The 20,773-nt window shown below is 32.8% G+C and overlaps 1 protein-coding gene and 1 long non-coding RNA gene across 6 annotated transcripts in view; one reads left to right on the forward strand and one right to left on the reverse strand.

Moving 5' to 3' along the window:
- pcdh8 (protocadherin 8) overlaps positions 1-20,773 on the forward strand; it is a 55,817-nt gene that overhangs the window by 19,276 nt on the left and 15,768 nt on the right. The window contains exon 1 of one of the 5 annotated variants that reach the window (XM_058788248.1): positions 13,118-13,126. The exons of the other annotated variants lie outside the window; for them this stretch is intronic. The gene's annotated coding sequence lies outside the window, so the exon portion shown is untranslated. Of the gene's footprint in view, positions 1-13,117; positions 13,127-20,773 lie in introns of those variants that run through there. 5 annotated transcript variants of the gene reach the window in all.
- LOC131547579 (uncharacterized) overlaps positions 2,817-20,773 on the reverse strand; it is a 41,369-nt gene continuing 23,412 nt past the window's right edge. Inside the window, exons 2-4 of the long non-coding RNA XR_009272962.1 lie at positions 7,085-7,289; positions 6,775-6,855; positions 2,817-3,025 (exon numbers count right to left, since the gene is read on the reverse strand). This is a non-coding gene — a long non-coding RNA (uncharacterized LOC131547579). The remainder of the gene's footprint in view (positions 3,026-6,774; positions 6,856-7,084; positions 7,290-20,773) is intronic.

The following is a 20,773-nucleotide window of genomic DNA, read 5'->3' on the forward strand; positions in this document are numbered from 1 at the left end:
CACTATGAAAAAAGATTTTTCAAAGATTATCGAAATGTGTTTTACAAGAAAATACTATTTCAGTCTTTCTACTTGTTTCATGCTAAATTCAATGCGTTATATGCTATTTCTTTTGCAGTGAATGGGTGCCGTCAGAATGAGTCCAAACAGCTGATAAAAACATCACAATAATCCACACCACTCCAGTCCATCAGTTAACATCTGGAGAAGACAAAAGCTGAAACAAATCCATCGAGACGTTTTTAACTTTAAACTATTGTTAAAACATTAGTCCATAATCCATAATAGCGTTTCCTCCAGTGAAAAATTCATCTCCTGTTGTCTCTAATCCACACACTAATTTGTTTAGAGCTGTTCTGGACTGTTTTGGCTTGTAAACAGTGCTTGATCTGTGCAGATTTCTCTTCTGATTCAGACCAGAACATTATTTCACTGGAGGAAGCGTTATTATGGATTATTACCATTTTGATTTAGCCTTTATTTTTATATTTTCAGTTTTTTTTTTTCTTCCCAATTTTTATATTTTTCTTAGCTGTTTATATATATATATATATATATATATATATATATATATATAGAGAGAGAGAGAGAGAGAGAGAGAGAGACAAACAGCTAAGAAAAATATTAAAATTGGGAAGAGAAAGAAATTTATATTTAGCTTATTTTTTTATTTTGGTTTTATATTTTAGTGCTTAAACTTATTTCAGTTGCCCAGGCAGCATTTATAATTTTATTTTTTATTTTTTTATTTAAGAAACTTTTATATTTTTTTGTTTAATATTTTTTTTATATATTATATTTTTTTATATTTTCATATTTAATTTATTTTAAATTTAGTTTTAATCATTTTAGTAATTCAAAATAAAAATTAAAAATACTTTTTTCAGTCAGCATTTCTAATTTTCATTTAAGTTTTTTGTTAGTTTAAGTTCTTCATATAATATTTGTATTTTATTTCAGCTTTATTTTAATTAATACAAATGGTATTTAGGTAACAATAACAGTCATTTTCTGAAGTTAAAATCCCATTCACTGTCTCCATAAAGAAAGAATTTTATACTATGGATTATGGACTCCTATTTTAGCCAGAAACAATGGTTTGAAGTTAAAAACATCTTAATGATGGATTTGTTTCTTTTGTCTTCTCCAGATGTTAACTGATGGACTGGAGTGGTGTGGATTATTGTGGTGTTTTTATCAGCTGTTTGGACTCTCATTCTGACGGCACCCATTCACTGCAGAGCATCCATTGCTGAGACACTGATGCAGAGACACATTTCTACAAATTTGATGAAGAAACAAACTCATCCTAATCTTGGATGACCTGAGGATGAGCATTTTTTCTGCAAATTATAATTTTTTGGTGAACTATTCCTTTAAGTCCTTAGATGTTTCTCCTAAAGTTCCTCTATGTGTGGACCCTCATTCATTTCTAAATTAGTCTAAACAACAAACAAAGTCATCTACAGCTTGGATGGCCTGACTAAATTTTCATTTCTGGGTGAACTATTCCTTTAAGCCATGCATCTGCAGTGCTATCATATCAAATTATACAGTCTATTTAGGATTTATTAGACTCTTTTGTATCATACTGACATATTTTGTTGCTTGTTCATACTTCAACCAGCTACTGCCTTCCCACAATGCTTCATTTCTGATTATTTTCCTGCAGGCGCTCTTTCTCTCTTGGCCGTCTTCCATTAGCCTAGCCTCACTGTCATCCAATACAGCCTGTGTTCATCTGGGAAAAACACCTACAAAACATCAAGAAAAGAACTAAAATGAAAGAAAATCTAACCAAAGATGTATTTCATGACCTGAATTAAGCATGTGTTTTGACGGAGTGCAGTTTTGTGTCTCCTGCATCCGAGTCAATGAGAATCGCAGTGACCTTCAGTACATCATCTTTGATTACAGTCGTTTATGAAAAGATATAATGCATTATAATGTACCGTATGAATACCTTCATAATGCATTATACATATAAGCTTCAAGTGTTAATGCATTAACTAACACGAACTAACATTTTTTTATTAACCTTTGTTAATGTTAATGTTAATAAAAATGTTCATGTGTTACCACCTTAACTAATGTTAACAATTACAAATACATTTTTTAAGATTAAAACTTAAATGTTGAGACAGATTAATAAAAAAAAATAATAAAAATACATAGGTATTTTATGATACAAAATATTGTATCATGTATATAATATATATGAAATAAAATAAAAGATTAATAAATACTGTAGAACTATTTTTTGTTAGTTTGTTAAATTAATGTTAACAAATGAAACCTTATTGTAAAGTGTTACCACTTCAAAAAATAAAATAATGAATTAAATTTGCTTGCATTTAAAAAAACACACATACAGGTTTTTTGTCACTACACCATTATGTAGCGAAAATCCTGTATATTATTTTTTTTAATAAAGATATATTTTACAATAATACAATAAATACACCATTATGTAGCAAAAATCCTGTATATGAAATTAAGAAAAAATATTTTTAAGTAATAAAATAACTATATTGTGTAGAAAAAATCCTGCATGTAAAATTGTTTAATAATAATTTTTTACAATAATAAAATAACTACACCATTATATAGCAAAAATCCTGCATATAAAATTGTTTAATAATAAAATATTTTTTACAATAATAAAATAACTACACCATTATGTAGCAAAAAGCCTATATATATATATGTATGTGTATGTGTGCGTGTGTCATTTTACATGCTTTCTGACTCTTCCAGTTTAAATTTATCCTTTTTGTAATACTGAATAAATATTTATACAGCTGAACTGTGTTGGATATGAACTAGATTGTAGGTTTGATTTTGAGTCGGATGTTCAGGCATTTGAGGCTCAGCAGGGGCTTTTCGCTCTGACTTGAGGAATTCTTGAAGCGTCGACTGGAGACGTCTCTCACAAACATCGGCCCTCAGTTTTCCCCGATCCCAGGTGTGCGTCGCTCTCAGGTGCGGCGTCAAGCCTTCCTCTCGTAAGCCGGGCTGGAAGTCTCTGCTTATTAAAAGAAAGATCAAAGCGAATCAATCCTCTGTTGTGTGTGAAGAGAAAAAAATCAGCATGTAGAAGTTTCAAAGGCTGCTGCACAGGTTAAATCTCTCGAGGAACACGCCTGATAATTTATTGGAGACAATAAAGACACTGAATATTTCACTTAGACCTCTTGTTCTCCTTGTTTCGTGAAGCCCAAGGTGTCCTAGTGTTGTCAGGAAAGATGTATGATCTGAGGATATCCGAGTGAGCAGATAGAGGATTCGCCGTCACTGTGGATTCAGACTCCACTTCATCACGCCATTACATATCACACATGATCCTCAGACGTGTGGACAGCCACAAGCACCAAACGTTTGGAATAATTAAGATGGTTTTAGTCTCTTCTGCTTACCAAGCCTACATTTATTTGATCCAAAATATAGTAAAAATTGTGAAATATTATTACAATTTAAAATAGCTGTTTTCTATGTGAATCTATGTTACAATTTAATAATTTTATGTATATATATATACATAAAATTTGTTTTAATATTTTAAATCAATTGATTAATATATGCTAATTAATTACTATTAAAATGTGTTTTATTGCATTTGATTGTCATTTGCAATGCATCATGGGACAAATAGCTCAAACCCATCATGATGAAGACCTAACTGGATTGAAAAATAACACTAATACTAATAATAACTTTTCAAATAAAGTTTTTTAATTTCAACATGTAGATGTTTAGTCTTTGATTTGTTGGAGTTTTTGTCTTGTACTTGCATCCAGCTTGGTTTTGGATGTGCATCTATAAACAGTTCACTCTCATAAAAGAAAAAAATAGTGATTTACTTACAAAAAAACAAAACAAATATTCCTGGAAATCACAAGCATTAACTGAAATAAAACTAATTTATTATTATTATTATTATATTTCTTGTTTTAATTTATTTTAACTGATGTACTAAAATAACTAAAAGTTAATGAACTGAATTAGACATGTTTAGATATTTTTACTATATTTTTAATTTTTTTACTGTATTTTTTTGTTGTTGTTGTTGCTACTGCAGCGTTTGTTACTTAAAGAAAACATTAACTTTGAAAAAAAAATTAAAAACACCCATGTACTAAATTAACTAATATTAAAACTGAAATAAAAATTAATGCAAACTATACAGACATATTTAAAAAATAATAATAATAAAAATAAAAATTACAAAAACACAACAAAATTATTTAAAAAATGTAACTAATATTAATCAAATAAAATATTTATTTCAGCTATTATTTACTAAAATAACTCAAATAAAAATGATTTAAAATGAACCAAAACCTACTAAAATGACGAAAGCACACAACAAAATTACTAAAATTTTAAAAAAAAAATTAAATGGAAATTTAAAAAACTAATTGAAAATATGAATAAAAACTCTAATAGTTCTCTCGAGTCTTCTCTCTCGTTTATCAGACCTGTGAAGCTCTGTGAAGTCATCCGGAGGAGGAGAGGCAGGTTAAAGCACGCAATTGGCTTTGACTGAACAGAAATGCTTCCCATCCTCCCCAAAACCTTTGAACTGCGGGAAACAATACGTTCTCTCTCTGCTTCACTAACGCACTTACACTATTAAACATTTCATGCTGTTCATTCACAGTTCCTGACAGATCTGAGAGCCAAAGCCAGAAAGGGATATGAAATCAAACCGAGATTCACACAACATATTGGAAAGTACAGGCTGCCGTTTCAAACCGCTAGACATCAGTCATAAAGCATGAATCCAAATCTGGGTAAGCGGAATGAGACGAAATGATTAAATATGGATTAATAATCAGAAAGCACACAGACAGAGGATGAATATGACTCTAAATATGCATCAAAGGAGCTGTGTTAGTGAATATTAATGAAAGACAAGCCTTCGGCTCTCTGGAAACTCTGGAAAAAAACACAACAAATCAAACACTGAGACAAATACTATATTTTCCCGTTTAATAATTTTTGCATGGCAGAAGAAAACAGCCCTCTTTATCATTCAGCACGACATACGCTCGGAATATAAATGAGCCGCTTTGGGTTTCTTAACATTCAAAGCGGTAAACAGCGAAATCCAATAAAAATCAGCCGAACATTAAGTCAAGCTGACGTTTCTCTTCGATACAAATGGAGAGTTTTTATGCATGATGTCACATGGCTGGTATTCCTCAAAAGTAAACCTTTGGTCTTAGAAAGACTGATATTAATACAGCACTATTTATATATCAAAGCTGCTGAAGAACACATTTGGATGTGTTCTAAACCCTAGTGAGCTCCCTACATAGGCAGCTGCCTTCTAAGGGAGCATCTGAGTTGATTTAGAACACTACGTGTGAAACCACTCGACAGCATCAGAGAGACTCGACTCACATTTGATTTCAGTAGATCTGGGGCATCAGCATACTAAGCTAACAATAAAGAAAAATATCTAGTGCACATGAATGTTGGGTAAAACTGTGCATTTTTAATTAAATCGAACTATTCTCTTTGACGCTTTTGGGTACTGAATGAAATGCAAGTATATTAATTAACTTTTTCTTTGTTCATTATTTTGGATAGATGTTTCACTCGTTGCAATGCATTACAGTACATGCCTGATTTCACTATGAAGGACACATATGACTTATAATTTGCGCAGTGTTTGTTTAAATAGCAAAACAAATGTAAAAAAAAGTATTTTTCCCAATTTTATGAGGTAGTGATTTATGAATACATAAACAGTGTTATTTTAGTATCACTGAGATACTTTTATAGTTTCTATTAATATTATGATTTTTTTTCATTAGTGATATTTATATTATGTCGTTTTTGTTTTAATTTTAGTAAAAATGTTAGTAATTTTTGTTTTGTCTGTTTTAGTAATTTCTATTTGTTTTCTTAATTTGAGTCATTTTAGTTAAAAGTGTAGTAATTTTGTTGTGTTTTTGTCATTTTGGTTAGTTTTTTTATTTTAAATGAGTCATTTTTATATTTTCTGTTTTCAATTTAATTTGTTACCTTTAGTAAGTAAGTTAGTTGTGATTGCCATTTGTATTAGTTTTTTATTTTGAGTTAGTCATTTTTCTTTTTTTAAGTTTAGCTAAAATTTTAGTCATTTCATTGTGTTTTTGTCATTTTTATTATTATTTTCAAATATAGTTTTTGTTAATTTTCCAGTTTTATTTAATTTCAAGTAACACAAATATATGTGGGGTTTTTTTTAACTTTTTTTGGTGATCACTCCAGCCACTGTTGCTCAGATTTGTTTCGAGCATATATTACTTATAATTACCCTTTATCTGATCAGCATCTCTTTGCACTATATTTTTATTATTCAATATCACTATTTATAGTGTATAGTGCTGCTACCCATAATGGGTGCTGAAAGAGGATTTTTTTACAAGGCAACACGTAGTTTGCTTTTGGAGAATCCTTCATGCTTATGATGCATTAAAAAAAATGCCTATCTTGGCAGCCCCTAAAAATAAAAATTCTTTATTGGCATCGATGGTTCTATGAAGAACCTTTAACATGCATTTAACAACTGTTTACTAAAAGGTTAACAGTAAGTAAATGCTTCAATGGCATTCCTTACTTAATTTTAAGAGTGCAGGGTTTAGAAAGAAAGCCATCGACTCTTTTCCTGTATGCATTGGTAGATGTCACCTATGCTCTGACAATAATAAATAATAAAGAAAGGAACAAATCTGAATTCTGAATCCAGACCAAACCTATTTGTATGGCAAAGTCGTCACGTACCAAATGATTTGAGCACAAACGGCGGCCCATGCCGGATTTAATTGACCTGGCGCAAGATGGAAGGAAATGGGCTCAATCCTGCTGAAGAAGAAAATAGGCACATTTGCTGGATGTCAGAATCGACAGACACAAGATTGCTGGCATTATTCTGAGGCACATCCTGATTGGCTGCTTCAGAGCCCAATTCAAGCATTAGGAACAAGGATTTTGAATAGAATTCTCAAGGGTCCAAATTACAGGGCATGAAAACAAACCAACGCTTGACTCACACACACACACACACACTCGCTCTCGCTCTCTCACACAATACCGCTGATGAACTGGCGAGATAGATGTAGTTTTGCCAGGCAGATTTCCTTCATATTTTTGAGTAAGTGCTTGTTGTTGATTTCCCGTTCGCGCAGTAAGAGTCTGCATCTGCTCCGGCACACAAGATCTCCGGACCTCCAGTAGCTTCTGGCTGTGAAATGGCCTGCTGGTGCTTCCTCGTTTTTGGAGGTGAACGCGGCTTTGGCCTGCATGACATGACAAGAACACAAACGCATCTGTAAATGGAGTCGTTCTAATGTGAATTGGGTGACCCAGGCTTATTCGAAATATGTGGCTCTAAATACATTTCTGCAGCACTATTATTACGTACCTTACTGCACATTTCGTGGGTGAAAGGTCCAGTGAGTGGCGCTAAAACGTGTGTTCAATACATGACCCTGGCACGTTTTTGTTATGTTGATACAGGCACGTATTGCTGTGTTTGTTTTACGTTGCTTCAGGTACGAATCGCAGTGGTTCATAAATCAAATATCCGATTAGTGACTCTAAAAGTTAATGCTCTATCGTGTTGGAAATATCCCCTTCACCAAACCCAACCCGATAGTGTTAACAAATGCAAAAGTCATATAAAAATGCATTTGTTGATGCACCTGTGCTATTTTGACATCCTTATGCAGATTTGAGCTGTTTTGTTGAACCGTAGTTTCACGAAGTTCGTACCGGAGCTCTTCATCACTCAAGTGCAACGCCGCATCGCGTGAACTACCGAGCAAACCTACTGAATTAGAAAACCCGTGCATATGAAGCTGGATATGTGACGCTAACCTTCTAATGCATCAGTTTTCAAATCTCGCAGCATGTTAAAATTTTGAATTCACAACATAATATTCCCCAAGTAATTATGTGAAAATTAGGCTTTATTAATCAAAACTGTGGACCTGCAAATCATACTTTGTGTGAAAAGGAATAAAAGTTGTGGGAGTTTTACTGCCTCTAGTGTTCATTTCAACTGGAAACTGCAGTGATTCGTATGTATGTATAAGTACGTTTTATGAGTTTTGCAGAATTGTAGAGGCATGTATTTCCAATGAGCCTATGTTGCAATTGGGAGCTATACAATGACAATAACAAACCCTATGGTTTTTATTTACATTTGTAGAGCAAAAATTAGATGTATATTCGTAAACTGAGTTGTTCTAACCATACAATCATGTAAATAAAACAAGAAAACTTTCTACTTCAAAGTTTCATGTTTAATTCGATGTTAACTAACATTTCTTTGTACGTATCTGTGAAATTTACTACTAATTTACGAGTGAAAATTACATTTGGTATTTACAAAATTAGTAACAAAATCTGAAATAATTTTCACTCAGAAATTGCTAAAAAATTTCACAAATAGTTACAAAGAAATGGCAAATAACTATTTGAACGATTAATCGCATCCAAAGTAAGTTTTTGTTTACATAATATTTGCTTGTGTATTGTGCATATTTATTATGTATATATAAATACACACACATACAGTATATATATTTAGAAAATATTTACATGTATATACATTTATATATTTATATTCTTATATTTTATATTATATATAAATATATTTAATATATATACATAAAATTTTTCTGAAATATATACATGCATGTGTTTGTATTTATATATACACATAATAAATACACACAGTATACACATATATTATGTAAACAAAAACTTATTTTGGATGCGATTAATCGTTTGACAGCACTAATTTGAAGTATAAAGGCTAAATTGTATTTTCTTATTTAAAAAAAAAACACTTAAATATTCTGTTTTATTCACAAAATGAAAAATCATGTATTTTCGAAGTTGTAAATAAAGTTTATTCAGGGGATTTTTGCAAGAAAACAATTTCAGTCTTTCTACTTCACCTTTAACTCGATGTATTACTTGCCATTTCTTTGTAATTTGTTAAATTTACTAGCAATTTATGAGAGAAAACTGTTTCCACACCATATTTTTAGTGCATGATTGTTCGAAGTTGAAACTAAAACAAAGATTATTGATTATTAGTCTTTCTACTTCAAAACTTCGTTATATTCAATATTACTTGCCATTTCTTTGTAATTATCTGTGAAATGTACTAGCAATTTTTGAGTGAAAATTGTTTCTACAGCAGATTTTGTAAATAATTTTTGTAAACGCCAAATGTAGCCAACAACTGAAACCTTACTGTAAAGTGTTACCTACATATTTAGTTTTAGTACAAATAGCACATCACTTCAGTTTACATTTCTACATCATAAATGAAGTTTACATTTGTAAATTAACCATATAATCGTGCATACACTGTAAAAACAATTTTTTTTAAATTGTAAATAAAGATTACTGGAGTACTTTTGACAAGAAAATACTATTTCAGTCTTTAATGTGTTATTTGCCATTTCTTTGTAATTATTTGTGAAGTCAGCAATTTCTGAGTGAAAATTGTTTCTATGACAACTTTTTTCAGTGCATTATTTTTCAAAGTTCTGAAGTACTTTTTACAAGAAAATATTATGTATAATTCAATATTACTTGCATTTCTTTGTAACTGTTTGTGAAATATACTAGACAAGTGATTGTTTAAGTGTAGATTTATTAATGTTTCATTGTTGATGTCAAAAATCTTGCATCCAAACAATTATGGCATACATGACTACTCAATGAATATGACATATATGAGAGCTGCGAGTGGGTCGATTTGTTCAGCTCGGCTCTCGAAGCAGATTGGAGACCGACGTGCCAAACCGGTGCACGTCAAAGCGCTTGAGATGTACAAAGAAGCGCGGCTCTTCAGCTAAGTTGGCGGCCCATTGCTGCTGGGCTTTGCCTGTCCACATAAAGAATTCACGGCTCACAGCACCCATGTGGAAAAAAGCGGTGGAAACGTGCTCCGTGCAATGTAGCAATTTTAAGGAGGATCACTATGGCCCCTTTCTCAGTCCTGATAGCGGCTCAGAAGCAAAATGACAGGCCAATGAAGAACTTATTTGAAATCTCACCAGGAACCGAGAGGCTTGCTGAACAGAGTATATTAGAGCGACGGAGACAGGATTTCAGTGCATGGGGCTTCAAATTACTTCTGATGCTTGAAAAGAGGTGCCACTGAATAAAATTGGCCAGGAAATGGCTATGAAGATCTATAATTTGATTCTTTTTTATAAGTGTGTGTGTGTGTGTGTGTGTGTGTGCGTGCGTGTGTGTTTGAATCCTGTTCAGTAAAAGCTAAACAGACTGGCTTCCTCAATGCTGGGAGTCTGGATATTTTGTAGACCGTTTTCAGCACTAGAAACATTTGCTTGCATTGCATGTATACAGCTTGCGGTCTGTATGCATAGAATGGCCAAATACATTTGCTAAAATTTGCATTATATAAAGCACACAGCATGAAGGACTGTTTTCCAAAATGCAATGCACTTGACTTGGCATTCAATTTCCAGTGTGAAAAATGAACAGGAAGGGATGTTTAGTTGATCTCACTGCCAAATGATAATACATTTTTATAAACATTAAGACAATATTATTATGCACTGAATTAAAGGAATAGTTCACCCAAAAATGAAACCCTCACCCTCAGACCATTCAAGATGAGTTTGTTTCTTCATCAGATTTGGAGAAATGTAGCATTGTATCACAGCAATAGATGCTCTGCAGTGAATGGGTGCCGTCAGAATGAGAGTCCAAACAGCTGATAAAAACATCACAATAATCCACACCACTCCAGTCCATCAGTTAACATCTTGAAAATTATTCATGGAGAATGGGATTTTAACTTCAGGAAATGATTGTTGTGCTCTAATTGGTGATGTTATTGTTAGCTAAAACTTTTGTTTATTAAAATAAAGCTAAAATAAAATATAAATATTATATGAAGAACTTAAACTTAAAAAAAAAACTTAATGAAAATCAAATTCTGACTAAAATAAGTTTTTTTTTTCTTAAATGACTACAAAAAAAAATTAATATGATTCAATAAAAGTAAAATATAAATATTTAAATAAAATAAAACAAAAGTATTAAACTTGAAAAAACTGAAATAAGTTTAAGCACCAAAATGAAAAATACAAATTAATTTAAACTAAATAGAAATAAAAAAAATATTAAAATTGGACAGGAAGAAATTAAAACTGAAATATAAAAATGAAAACTGGAAATATAAAAATAAAGTCCAATTAAAAATAGTGATAATCCATAATAACGCTTCCCCCAGAGAAAAAGTGGTCTGGTCTGAATCAGGAGAGAAATCTGCACAGATCAAGCACTGTTTACAAACCAAAACAGCTCTAAACAAATACGTGACTGGATTTTGATGTGAGAGACAACAGCAGATGGATTTGTTTCTTTTGGATTCTCAAGACATTAACTGATGGACTGGAGTGGTGTGGATTATTGTGATGTTTTTATCAGCTATTTGGACTCTCATTCTGACGGCACCCATTCACTGCAGAGCATCCTTTGCTGAGCAAGTGATGGATACATTTCTCCAAATCTGATCTCATCCACATCTTGAATGGCCTGAGGGTGAGTAGTAAATTTTCATTTTTTTGAATGAAGTCCTTTAAACATGCACAAATGCAGTGAGTTCATATGACAACATTGTAGCTGTTGAAGCAGAATAATGCATATGGTTTTGATTGCTATTTTTAAGAAAATAGCAGCTAGTATGCAGTGCAGTATGAACACAGCCAGTATCAGTGAACTCTCTCTCAAGTCAGAATGTTGGTGTGTTTCTTGGAGAGCTGCTAAGATTACACAGGGGAAGCATGAATATCAGAAAGAAGGCTTTGTTCTGCTGGGAATGACCAGAGCGCTCATGCAGAGAGTTCAGCTCACTTTGAGCAGATTGAAAATATAATCACTCTCAGAAATGTGTCTGGTGGATATCAACAGACAGAGTGAGTGCTGAATGAACAAAAAGATGAAAAATGGAGAGAAAACTAGAGGCAGAGAGAGAGCGCGAGTGGACACAGGGACTGATGAGGCTTGACAGAACAACATCTCTTTCGCTCGCCGGTTGACAACATGACCTCTCCGACACTAGAGGTCACAGTGATGATGGAAAGAGGCTGAATTATAAAAAAAAAAAAACATATAGGCTCTGCTCCCAAACCTATTGAGCTATAGTGATGGGATGATGACGCCTTTGAAACATTGCTTCATGAACATTTACATTTTGTTTCGAATCAGTGGTTCAGAACTTGCATCACTGCGTTTCGAGCTTTGGTTTCGAAACAATTCTGATGGTTATATCAGGCAAAAGAGTAGATGGTGGCTTAGAGATGATAGGTTATTTTGACATCAGCAACACTTTTAAACTTAATTGGTTAAGAAATTCTAAAAAATGATAATTATATGGGGTTCTTTATCCCACAACGTATCTTTCAAAAGCTTGGAGGCTTATCTTTTCTTCTGAGATGTAATTTTCTTCCAGGAAAGTTACCTCTTAAATTATCTGAATTTCACCAGCAAGTATTATTGGCTTGGAAAATTTGTTTCCATCACAACTTGTCTCCACATAAAATGCTTTTCTGGAACAATTGTATCATTATCATTTTGCACGGGTATTTTCGAAAGGAACATATATTTTGTTATGGATCTGTTCTATGATAGTGGAAACATAATTTCTTATGAAGACTTTATGCATTTTTACAACCTTCCCATTCCCTTGAAAGAATTTCAACAATTATTCCAAACATAATACATAATCAGCAGGGGCGGTTCTGGGGGCAGTGCCCCCCTGTCAACAAGCTTGGCCCCCCTAAATTTGGAATCATATCACACCAAACAATTTTGGGTGAAATGCGCAGTTTGTCCTGTAAACTATATAAAAAGAAAAACCGCTGTTAATCTGCGTTCGCTGGCTGGCACAAAGCCAGAGACACACACGTTTTAAAGCACTGCGCATTATAACCAATCACATAAGATTCTGTTGAGCTTATGAATGCAAGGACCAATCAGAAGCGTTCAGATGAGTCATCGCCGAAGAGCCGCTACTAGTCCCCGCGCGCTCACTGACTGAATTCTCTCCTCAGAAACAACAAAGTGAAGATGTACGAATGTAAGTAAGATATTAATTTCACAGTGTAAACAGCTTTAGAGATTATTATGGCAGTTTTTGAGAGTGCTTGAACTCGCTGGACTGAAGTGAAAACGTTCTTTGCTCTTTTTGTACAATTAAAGTGTTATGGGCTAATTAGTAACTTACAATGTTTTAATTAAATCCACATAAAATACAAAGTCAGTCGTATTATATGTTTATGGTGTGACACTCATTTTATGGTATGATTTTTATGCAAAGTTAATATTACACTAGGCTACTGTGCCTATCGCCCATTATAGACCAACTACCTTAATCTATAAAGGTACAAAATGCATTTACTTACACATATTTGAGAATTGAGATATTTCATAATATATTTTGGGAATATTTCAAATAAAAAAATTAATAATACACAAGCCTATATCAGTTATACAGTGGTATTGTGGCTGCTGTGTGTCACATGACAAGCATGAGTGACCTTGACAAATCCATACAAATTTTGTATTTTGAACAAAGTTAAAGAGGTGCATTTCAAAATACTTCACACAATTTACCCATGTAAAATAGCTCTTCCTAAATTCATGGACATTGACAGTACTTGCATTTTCTGTAACACACATGAGGAAGACTTGTCTCATTTGTTTTATAATTGTGATTTGTCTCTTAGATTTTGACCTGATGTTAGTGCCTTTTAATTTGTGCAAAGAAATGTTACATGCTATCTTTAAAAGATGTTATTTGCGCTTATTCACACAAAAGTAAAATAATTTTTACATTTTGCAAGGTAAATATTATATTTATAAACAGAAATTTGTGAAATGAATACCAAAGTGTAATTTTTTTTTTTTTTTTTGAAAAGGAAGCTTTGAAAAGGTCTCTAATGCAAATTAATAACAAAACGAATGACATGCTGTTAGATTTCATAGAGGAATTTTTTTCTGGTATAGATCCCAGCTGTTATCTTTGTGTCCTAAAAAAGGAAGAAAATTTGAACTATTGCCTAGTTGTTTAAATGTTTTTTTTTTTTATTTATTTATTTTTTCTTCTCTTAAACATTGTTCTACAGTTTACGAATGCTCCTCATGCTTGTGTATCTGGATTTACTTGTTAATTTTTTTTTGTAATGTTCAATTATTCTTCATTAATATATACTGTATGTATATATGTATAAAGATAGGTTTTCACAAGATTACTTTGCTTTGGTGTATCCATGACATAAGTCTAATGTTTTTTTAACTGATCTCATATCAATTTTATAATGTAGGTTCATGCAATACAAAAAAGGAGAATGATTATTTGCTTAGAATTGACATAGTTTGCCAAGCCCTGCTTAATAACGCACACAGCAAGCGCTACAAATTAATAAAATATCACAATTTTTTACAGAACCTTCATATTTATGGTACTTAATTATTTGTAGATTACATTTAATAGATAACACTTTCATAAAAACGTGCAACTGGTTTGTAAAAGGTGTTACAACCTACACGTTAGCGCTGTTTTCATTGCATTTACATAGTTTTGTCCAGCAGGTGCAACCAGATCTCAAAAACTCCTTGGGTTCTCTGCTAGATGGCAAGCAAGCATTTCAAAATAATAAGAGCACAAATTTTACAAAACCTTCATGCTTAATGGCACTTAGTTAGTTGTAGATTGCATTTAATAGATTATACTTTTATGACACCATACAACTGCACTGTAAAAAAAAAAAAAAATTTGAGGTAACTTAAAATTTTAAGGCAACCAGCTTCAGCAGATTTTTGAGTTTTCTCAACCTGTCGTTTTAAGTTTATACAACAAAAATTTGAGAATCTCTCACAAAAATAAGATGAGCAAACTCAAAAATCTGCTGAAGTTGGCTCAAATTTTTTTTTTTACAGTTTGTCTTGTATGAGGTGTCAATATTGATTCAGAGCAAACAGCGTGACTCACCATTGATACTCCACTATGAGTAATCTGTATTTCTCCTGATCCCACTTGTGGATAACTTTTAAACAGAAAACATTTCCTAAAACATTGAGCAAACGCCATGGCAACAGCAGCAGCACCTGCAGAGTTGCCAGGTTTTCACATCAAAACCCGCTCAATTACTACTCAAAACTAGCCCAAAACTTGCCAAATCGCATTCCGAGGGGATCCCCCGTTAAAAATCGTGTTCCGGGGTGTAAAATACACGTTTTTTTTTCCCCTGGTAAATTCACATGTACGTCATTGGGGTCTCCTAACCAATGGACATGAAAAACAACCCGCGGCAACAGTGTTAAAATAGACCAATTCCGCGGGAAAACCATGGACTTGGCGACATTGGGCACCTGTCCTGTCCACGCGGCATCACGTGACACACTTCTCGAGCGCGTGAACCCCGCGTTAAAGTGACAGGAGAACAAATATCCATATATTGCAAATGATAAAATACCAGGAACACACTTGTAAATAAATAATGTATTAAAATAATTACTACATATAATGAATTACATAAAAATATTGTTAACCACAGACCTTTTTTCAGACATTTAACCAAAAAACCCATTCAAAGAACTAGAAGGAAGAACCAGAAGTGCTAAAATGCACTCCTTTCAGGAGTTTGGCCTTCAAAAATACATCATCCCTGCAGAACATAAAAATGAAATAATGATGATTTAACCCAAATTCAAAGCTGCGTAAGAATACAAATAAAGCAACACTGTCTGCGGGACATAAAAGAGCAGAGAAATGATACACTTCAGCTTTAATTTGACTGCTTTTGCAATGTGAAAAAATGCCTAATTTAGACCAAATTAAAATATAGTGAACATTTGTCGTCTAACAGTAGCCAATCATTTTTAATATCCCTGCTGGAGAAAAACAAAACAAAAACAAATAAAAAAAACAGCTGAATTAGCTTAACCAGGTTTAGCAGGCTGGTTTTAGAGAGGTTTTAACCAGCTTGACCAGCTTAAACCAGCATATATGCATATCCACAGTGGGTTATGATGGGTCACTACAGGCTGTTTGTTTTGAGTTTATATGCTGTGTGTGTGTGTGTGTGTGTGTGTGTGTGTGTGTACTGGTATATATGGTTTACGAGGACACAAATGTGTATAATGACATGGGTACTACAACGTAAACATGGTTTATGAGGACACTTCCTGTGTCCCTGTAAAACAAAAGGCTTAAAAAACATACTAAATGGTGTTTTATGAAATTCAAAAATTGCCAGTAGTTTCCTGTAAGGGGTAGGTTTAGGTGAAGGGCAATAGAAAATACGGTTCGTACAGTATAAAAACCATTACGCCTAGGGAGAGACCCCGTAAACCACAAATTCAAGTATGTGTGTGTGTGTTTGAATGGCCTTTCACAGAGGACACAGGCACAGCTAGAAGGTTAAAATATTAAGAAAACAGTTTGTGCAGCACTCCAAACATAAATATCAAAGTCCCCACACTCTGCTGTTCAATATATTCATAACTTCCTCGCTTGATGGGCCTGTTCTGATAAGCAGGTGCATAAAAAAAGTCTTTCCATTTATAAATGATAGAGTGAAGAAAGAAATGAGCGCGCAGTGGCCTCTGGCCTGCAGCTGAGATGAATAAAATCCACCTGCAACATCATTTCTCATTTAGAGTCTCTGCTCCTTTTTATGTTTCTTTGTTTTACAGCCAGGGATGGAGCACAGACAGAGACTGAACTGCTGTTGCTCACTGGCCGGTCATTCGCGCCTGTGTTTGTGTACCTGTGTAAAGTTCATGGAAATTTAGAGTCGGTCAGTTCATGTGTTTTTACTTATAGAAATGTTATCATTGTAATAAGACCAAGTGTAAACGCCTTCCAACGTGTGGAACTGAACCAGGGTTATTATTGTAAAAAAAAAAAAAAACATTATTGGAAATGAAATGAACAATAACTGAAATTAAATAAAATGTTTTAAAAAACTGTAAAAATATTTTCAGGGAAAACGTAATAAAAACTATATCGATTTGAAAATAAGTAAATAAATAAAATTACTAAAACTTTAACTATATGTTAAAAATGACAACAGAAAACAGAAAAATAAAATCTAATTCAAAATATTAACAAAAATGAAATATATAGCCTAATAAAATATACATATAGTGCTGGAAAAATAGATTATATGTGACCCTGGAGCACAAAAGCAGTCATAATAGCACAGGTATATTGGTACCAATAGCCAACAATATATTGTATGGGTCTTAATTGGGTCAAAATGATCAATTTTTCTTTTATGCCAAAAATCATTAGGATATTAAGTAAAGATCATGTTCCATGAAGATATTTTGTACATTTCCTACCGTAAATATATCAAAACTTCATTTTTGATTAGTAATATGCATTGCTTAGAAATTCATTTGGACAACTTTAAAGGCAATTTTTTAAATAGTGATTTTTTTTTTTTGCACCTTCAGTTTCCAGATTTTCAAATAGTTGTATCTCGGCCAAATATTGTCCGATCCTAACAAACCATACATCAATGGAAAGATAATTTATTCTATTCATCTGAAATTTAAACAAATTGATCCTTATTACTGGTTTTGTGGTCCAGGGTCACATATATGGGATTTGTTTTGCATACATATAATTTGAAGAAACATAGATGTTTTAAATGAGATATGAACTCCCTTTATACAATTTGTTAACAACCAGATATTGTGGAATGTTAAATAATGGCAAAATTATTTAAATAAAATAACAAATCCCTCATGTGAGATTTATTTATTATTTTTATAAACTATAACAGATGCTATAATGCTAACTGTGATTTAATTATTTTATTTACTTGCGCATTTTTATTTTGTACATTTTTAAAATTATCATTATAATATTTTTATTATAACTATTATCATTTAAGATGCATGAAATAACTAAGTGTAAATATGTATTTTAAGCATATATAATTAGAGAAAAGGTAGATGTATTTAATAACTGATAGACCCCGTTTAATACAATATGTTAATAAGATAATGTGGAATGTTAAATAATTATGAAAAAAATAATACTGCACTGCTAACAGTAATTTAATAATAATAATTTATTTTTAATTATTATAATTTAATTTTAATATTTATTATTTTCTACATATATAGTTTTATTTAATTATAATAATAATTATTATTTTTATTTTAACTTCATTATTGGATATATGTTTGGGTGGGAATGTTGTAATTGTTCTGTATTTTGTGTTGTTCCCGAGGAGAGTATAACAACATTGCAAACATTACAACCAATTTATCATACAAATTTGCAGTACACACTGCCAAGTTAAACCAGATTTGATGCAGAAAAGTAAAGAAACAGTGTCTTCAGCTGTTTCTGTCTCCAGCACAAAAGTACTTGCCCAAAACAACCTCACAACTGCTCGCAAATGGCCAGCGACCGCCGAAATTCACTCACAGGTGGCCGCTTTTAAAGCCACACTCCCTCAGCTCAGTATTTGATTTCTGCCTTGGCTTGCAGAGGTTCTGTGAATAAGTGTTTTCAAGCCAACTCCAAGTATCACATAACAGTTTCCAGAGAGCAGGAGTTCAACCTTATTTCCTGCAAAAGAACGAAGGGGGGATGAATAAAATCTTTTGATGATGAGTTATGCGCTGGGTTCCTGTGGCGAAATGTGGGCGACAGCTGGGACGAACGCTCTGGGGTGGAACGCTGTCACGACGCCTCTGATTACGGTGGAGGAGAAGCATCTTTAGTCCAACTGTTGTTCCCAATCTGATGGGGAAATGAAATATTTGCCATGTCATTTCTCTCTTTCTACTCTAATGCATTCCAGCACAACAGTCCCGCGTGATGTGAAAACATGTCTATTCTTACCAAATCAAAGCAAAAATGAGCACAAAGGAATAAGAACATTCAATCTGATATGATTCATTTCACATGTAGAACTTATTGCATATAGACTGATCCTCTCAGCACTGAAGCATCAGTTTCTACCTTCTGAACGCTGTAACTTTATCCAGTATTTAGTAGATTACTTACAAACTGTAGTCCGTGATGAAAACTGTAGTTAGTAACAATCTAGGTTACTCGTGTATTCTGACTACTTTTTAGATTACTTTTTTTGCAAACTTACCATTAAATGTAGCAAATTGATATAAAAAAGCAAATGTAAAATATATTCCTTGAAATAATTATTTCTTTCTTCCCGTCTTTGTGAACATACTATGGTCTGACATACAGTAGGATTTTTAGAAAGGAAAATTTAAAAGAGAAAAAAAAATTTAATTAGGGAGAATCAATGAATTATGAATAATATGTATTCATGTAATCCATAAAAAAATGAAGTGTAATCTAATATAGTCTAATTACAAGTACTTAATTGGGTAATGCTTTCTTTTAAGGTGTCCTTGTTACACGTTACATGTACTTATTATTGTAATAACAATAAATTACGCATAATTACATGCAAGTAGCCCTAAGCCAAACTCTAATCCCAACCCTAACCCATACACTGTAAGAAAAAAAAAAAAGTTGAGCCAACTTAAAATTTTAAGGCAACCAACTTAAGCAGATTTTTGAGTTTATTCAACTTGTTTTTGTGGGAGATTCTCACTTTTTTTGTTGTTGTATAAACTTAAAACGACAAGTTGAGAAAACTCAAAAATCTGCTGAAGCTGGTTGCCTTAAAATTTTAAGTTGGCTAAATGTTTTTCTTTTTTACAGTGTACATGCAGTCAATTAATATTACTCAGTACTTAAATGTGTAATTGCAAAGAAAGTAAAGCTGCTAGAATGGTCAGCCAATCACCTGACTTGAATCCAACAGAAAATATATGGAAAGAACTAAAGATCAGAGTTCATCTATCTATCATGTATCCATCCATCCATTCATCTGGTCCACGGTAAACTACTTTAAACTTTCACACAATAGTTCACAATCTAAAGTTTGTCTTAACAAACATCACTTTTCTATTTTTACTGCCCTGATAGACTGACTGAATAAAACAGGCCAGATGTTGGATTGACACACAATTTATTAAAACTGATCATAAGAAATGCAGAAATGTTTAGCATAATTGTAAATACACCACTATATTACAGACAGACGGATAGATAGATAATGTACTACAATATACACAGAACATCAGATAGGTATACATTACAAACAAGAAACACATTGCACATGGTATACACAAACAGAAAAGTAAGCGTCATAAGCCAGTTGGTGCAGTATATCCAGCATCTATAGCAGCTTGAGCGGAAACAAAGCAGGAAACCTGACTTGTCCTTTAACACTCCAGAATCTCCTCTCACATCTCAGTCCAAACAAAGGACGAGCCGTTCCCCTCTGTTTCTATTGCCATCTACTGGCGTCCCAGGAGTATTTCTGCAATGACATCATTCAGACTGGATCTGTTGTAATGCAGAGCACATCCTACTAAATGCCACAACCATTTTCTCACATCGTGAGGAGTGATCGCCTTCCTTCTGTAAATGGTCAGATGGTCCGATGCTAGTCTGTTATTTCCAAAAGACATTTATGTGCACAGCTGTCTGGTACAGACATAGTAAACATGGCTGTAAAATGACTATATTCCTTGACATTAGAAGATTTGTCAGTCACATGCATTTTTGTAAAACCTTAAAACTGCAGATTTCCATTGTGTTCTCAAACTTTTTGCATGTGTGTGTATATATATATAACTCTGGCCTATAGCAAATAGGTCAGCA

The sequence above is a fragment of the Onychostoma macrolepis genome, chromosome 09, assembly GCF_012432095.1.
Source record: "Onychostoma macrolepis isolate SWU-2019 chromosome 09, ASM1243209v1, whole genome shotgun sequence".
NCBI lineage: Eukaryota > Metazoa > Chordata > Actinopteri > Cypriniformes > Cyprinidae > Onychostoma > Onychostoma macrolepis.